The following is a 6,182-nucleotide window of genomic DNA, read 5'->3' on the forward strand; positions in this document are numbered from 1 at the left end:
GTAATAACTGATACCATTACATTCCTCTCTTGGCTCCGAGTGAAAATAAATTTTTTAATATATTGGAATGAGGAGCATAAAATGAACTATAAAAGCTAAAATTTAAAAAAACAACTCTAACCTTGTACAGTAGCATAATATCAAAAAGAACAATAGCAAAGGTACTGAACTGTTTACATGGGCATGTGTACTGGAAGGGTGAATCTTTTAATAATGGACATTGAACAGACTGGACCGTGCAGGTATTTTCCTGCCGTCATCTACTATGTCACATCACTATGAATCTTGGAATATGTCCTTAGCTGGAATATGGACTGTTATAAGCAAAAGACTCATCATTATTACTTTGTTTACTCATGACTTACATTTTAGGTAGCTAGGGTTAAGTTTTCTGTGGTCCAGTTTCATTAGGCTTCCATTCAGTCAGGTGGCAGAGTATGGCTTTGCTCTGGTTTTAAAAATGGATTGCAAGTACACTTATATGACTTCAGCCACAACAAGCATCATTTTGCTCTATTTCCAGAGACCACCTCTTTTTGTCTCCACCTGCTCAGGGGGCATAGGCTGCTCCCAAGTTTATGCCACAGGATATCTTACCCAGTATGCTAGCCAGATCAATAGCAAGAGAGTGCACAATTGACCAATTTATACCACCACAATGGGGTGGAACAATCTATTCAGTCATATTTTCAGCGTTTGACATTCCAAGGAAAAATATTCTATGAATGTTTCCTAACACTGTGAATGTTTCCCTATATTCTCTATTCAGAGGCTAACTGAGGTATTCACAGCAGTGATACATAAGCAAGGGTGTAAATGTGGAGCTATTATACTACTGTTTCATTAGAAAACAAGAAAGACATATGTATGCAATTATAATAATTTCCTAGGTTACTATTACACACAAAAACAATGATTCCTATCATTCCTATGCAATAATATTTACTTAATCATTGGACCAACTTAAAAAAAACAGAGTCATGGTATAGTGCCATGAACTACCTTTCAGAGAGAAACTTGTTATTTTTCAGAGAGAAACCTTTTATGGGGTAATGAGTGTGGTAAAAGGTTACCATATTTATCTGCTTTTAGCAGTGTTTAATGTTGCACTTTAATAGCCAAACACTCATGTGTTTAATGTTGTAAAGAATTTAGAAAAGATATGTTAATTTTGCTTTGGCACACAGCCAATATTTCATTCCAGGGAGAGACATTGTGTGCGTCCTGGCTGTATATGTAGAATAAACTAAAAAGGTCAGAAACATTCCCCTGTACTGATTGTACCTAATAGATCATGTAAAGAGAAACCTTCGCTCATATTTTCAAATATATACATGTGAATATATAACCTTAGATAGCAATTAGTAGAACTTATTATACGTGAGCCATAGCTTGAATGATTCTTTTCTATAGCTTGCCTGCCAGTGAAAATGGTCTCTCTCTTTTTTTTTTTTTCTTAGACAATGTGAACTAATGGAGGGACTGTTAGTAGGGAGGGTCTATGAATGTCTGTTTATAGTTCTCTGTGTACCCCATAACATAAAACAAACATATAAACATGGAGACCACATGACAAACAAACAAAGAACTCTATTAGGCCCTTAGGTCTCCGATCGTCCATTCCAGATCCAGGATTGAGCTTAACCTGCAAGTAGAACACAAAAGCAACATACGCGGCATCCATCTTGGAATTGCCAAAGCATTTTCATTCATTTAGAAGTGAGCAACATTAGCAAATTAATAAAGCACAAAGGCACCAAGAGCAGCACCTGCGGAATCCATCTGGATTACCACCGCAGTCTCATTCATTTAGAAATAAGCAACAATTAGCAAATTATATATGGTTTTTATCTCAAGTAGAACAGCATAGACCGTTTATTTTTAAAATATAAGTAGAACAGGATCGGATCTATTTATTTAGAAATATATCTGAGATAGCCATATATATATTAGTTACTAGCACCATTAAATCTTAGATTTAATCTTAGATTTACACTCGAACTCTGAAAAAGACAGAAAACACCAATTATACATTAATTTAGCAGGTCACATGGCTCTCCGGTTCTGGTGGGGGGGGGGGGGATCCCCTCTCTTGTTCACAGTTCCTTCCCATAATCTTAGACCATTTTATGCGAGCAGCGTGCCAGTGCAGACAGGCTTTACTTTCTAAGCTTTCGTTTCTTTTCTATAAAATAAGCATATCTTGTTAATTCACATTTAAGCACAATATTAAGTTTTCAGCTTCCAGCGGGAGTTACCTATTATAAGGAGGCATTTTTTAAAACTTCTTACCCAGTATTTTAGTTTCAACTCCAGTGGGAGTCACTCATCAGAAAAAAGACATTTTCTAAATCCTTAAACAATATTATATCAAAAACAAATTACAACAGAAGCTATCACAGAGAGACATTTTAAATCTGACTTATTGCAACGAGACATTACTAAATCTTAAATGTTCAAAAGAACAATAGAAGCTATATTTTTAATTAAAAGAACAATAGAAGCTACATTTTAAATCAAAAGAACAATAAAAGCTACATTTAAATTCTTAACAGTGTTCAAAAGGTTTATAGCAAAAACTTTTTCTATATTCCTGTCCAACCTATTTTAAAAATTAGCAACCTGGATTTCCCTGCCATCTGCAGAGTGGGTCATGCTGTGGAGAAGTCCAGTCCAGGCTGGATGCGTCTCCTCATTTTTAGGTTGAAATTAAATTGCAGGAAGGGCTGACAGAATGTCAGTTTCTGGTCAGCAGGACCTGCAGTTATAAGTTCTGTTTATCTGGCGGCAAATTTCTCTTTTTATTGTTAGCTATCTGCAATATCTGCAAGGCTACATGAGAGTTTTAAATGTCACATGCTTGCTGGCGGTTTTCAGTAGCTACATACTGAGGAGCTGATTTCTTTATTAGAGGTTCCTTTCTATGGGAGCTTAGATCAGAATGCAGCCCAGGTGGTGCATCTGTGTGCTGAGGAGCTGAATCATGAGCATTTAAATCAGACTGCAGAACAGGTTGTGCATATATGTGCTGAGGTTTTGGATGCTGTGAGGGGGTCTGAGAACTAATGGTTCTAGTTGAACATCCTGCTACAAGTGTGGACTGTGATACTGTTACCATAGCTGAAACAGGCATGGCTGTAGCTGTATTTGGGTCTGGAGGAGCACATGGGAGACCTGTAATAGCTGATACCTGCAAGCGAGGATCCTGTAGCTTTTGTTTTAAGGTTTGTATCTCCCTGTGACAATGTGCATGCTCTTCACCTAGAGTGGGAGTCTGCAGTGATAACCTCTCTGACTAAATGCTTCAAACCAGGAACCTGGCTGGCTTGTATTTCTAAGGCTGAAATTTGGGTCTGCATCTGGTTTCTTGGACTACCTGCTGTTGGACTTGCTGTTTAAGAGAATCTACTTGATAACTTAAGCAACTAGTCATTGTGATTAAGAACTCCTTTTCATTCTCTATCTGCATACATTCTCTCTCTTTGGCTAGTAACTTCTCATTCAATTCTGCATGCTCTTTTAAGGCTTTCTCACACATGGTCAACATTAACCAAGTGCATGCAGAAACTCTCTTGCTCCCTTCCTTAATTGAATATAAATCAATATCAGAGGGGGTGGAAATATCATCAGTTACATTATGGGTCCAAGGATTAGGGCCAGAGGATTCTACACATTGCTTAGGCAAAGTGTGGTTATCTATGTCCTCCTCAAAAGAAACTGCAAAACTGGTTATTTTATGCCAGAGCATGCCTAGAGATTTGATTATAAAATACATAAAGTACATGAGTGCACAAGTACCTAAATAAGACCCAACATCCATCCAGCACAGCATTCTGAATACCTGAAAACCTTATCAGTTTATCAATCGGAAATTTAATTAATGAAACCTGATACTCAGTTCTCTATAAAGCAGCAAAATACAAAAATATAATTTAAGAACACTGCTATTTTGGCACAATATTTCTGCGCGCAATTCTCCACCAATTAATATGTTACAAGAAATTCTACCCACTTCTCCAGCAATTAATATGTTGGAAGAAATGAGTTATTTTGGGGAAAATAGCTCGAGAGCAACTCGCTACTGTTTATAATTTAAGAGCAAGCGCTGTATTTATAAGTTTTAGGATATTAATTTCTCCACCAATCACCAAAGGTGATAATTGCAATAAATTAAATATATTAAGTATATATATATTCAGAACACAAAGAGACCATATTTTTAGCTTCAAAAAGATTGATTTAATATACAATTGCACACGAGAGGTAGGTTTTAAGAGGAATCTTTACAGGTAATCTGTGCATAAAAATAGAACAAAGTAGCAGGTAGATCAAAAGTTATGTTACTTACAAGTCCTTGTTACACAGTATGAACAGCATTAGGTAAGCACATGTTTTAGGAGCAAGGCATCAGCGGACCCCAAAGAGAGCAGCAGTTTCCAAGAGAGGCAGGTTTCCAGAGGAGGCAGGTCCCAAGAGGAGGCAGGTCCCAAGAGAGCGAGCTGGGCTGTTTCCAGGCCTTTTATAATGTTAGCAGAGAAGCATGGTGTGTGCATGTCTTGGATATTTTGCAAGGCATTATGGTTAATGTAGTCTCATGTCTGCACACGACCCCTGAGTTGGTCTCATGTGTTATGACATCACGAGACTTACAGTCTGGACTTTGCTGGCAAATGTCTTTTGATGTCCTGTTCAGTCTCTGGGGCAGATACACATTACAAGTCCTTCCTTTCTGCACATGTCTGGAAGCTGATGGGAGGGGCAGGTATACCTTTGACAAGCAAATGTCCTGTTTATGGTTCCCCTGAGTTTCTTTGTTTTATTCAGGTGTCCACCTTAGTCCATCTTTTGTTAGGTGGGAGGGCAGAGGAATAGAGTCAATTTAAAACTTTAAAGCAGTCTTAAGTCTTTTGTTTGAGGAATGAGAAAAAACAAGGTGAGGCCCCAAAGGGGGAGGGAAGAGGGCTTTTGGAATGAGCCTATTTTCTCTGCTGCAGTGTCAAATATATATTTTTAAAAGATACACAAATATATTGGTGTATATATAATCCAGCAAACATGCTACATATTTCAGTAATAAACTGATACCATTACAGAAGGAGAGAGCAAAGAGGGACGTGGGGAGCAGAAGTATTGGGAGAGGGAAACTTTTTTAAAAACCATGAATGAAAGTGGTAAATATGGATAGGGAACACCACTAATATCCATTTGAAAACTCTTGTTACAGTTGTTCCTATGTGTGATGACTTCTGCAATTTCTGCAGATAAACAGACATTGAAAGTCAAATGCTGATGAGCTGGAGAAGGCGGGTGCTGGCAGTGGAAGACACTATCTTTCTGAATTCAAACAATTACAGTGGGCACTTTCAGATCCGCATTTTACAACTTTAGGTTAAAGTGAACATGAAAACTCCATAATACAAACTGAACTCAACAAACATGGGAGGAAGCAATAAGATTTGCCCATGCCATTGGAGCTGGCACTGTTGGTAATTGAGCACCCCCAATATTGATCAGACTCCTTGACTGTGTCTAGGGAAGGTTAATTTCCATTGGGTTTTGCACCCCCAATCATTTTGAAAAGTTGTGCCTATGGCTCATGCTGTTTTCTGCATGGGTATTTCAGACGTAGTCTAAAGGTTATTGCAGTGGGCTGAAAACCAGGTTCAATTCCCTGGGACCCTGGGCAAGTCACTTAACCCTCCAATGCCCCAGGTACAAAACTTAGACTGTGAGACCCATAGGGGTGAACAAACATGTGGATAAAGGTGAGCCACTTGATATTGTGTATCTAGATTTTCAAAAGGCGTTTGACAAAGTACCTCATGAAAGACTCCAGAGGAAATTGGAGAGTCATGCGATAGGAGGTAGTGTTCTATTGTGGATTAAAAACTGGTTAAAAGATAAAAAACAGAGAGTAGGGTTAAATGGTCAGTATTCTCAATGGAGAAAGGTATAATTCCTCAGGGGTCTGTGCTGGGGCCGCTTCTTTTTAATGTATTTATAAATGATCTAGAGATGTAAGTTACTAGTGAGGTATTAAATTTGATGATGATCTTTTTGCTGATGATTATTTGCTGATTAATTTTAAGCCTGGCGTGCTTAGCCGATCCAGTGTCCAAATGCTGGAGCTGTCAGCTGTTCCATACTTGCAGTTCTATGTGCCTTTGCTGCAGAGGCGTAGC

This window comes from Microcaecilia unicolor, chromosome 1 (genome assembly GCF_901765095.1).
Source record: "Microcaecilia unicolor chromosome 1, aMicUni1.1, whole genome shotgun sequence".
Lineage (NCBI taxonomy): Eukaryota > Metazoa > Chordata > Amphibia > Gymnophiona > Siphonopidae > Microcaecilia > Microcaecilia unicolor.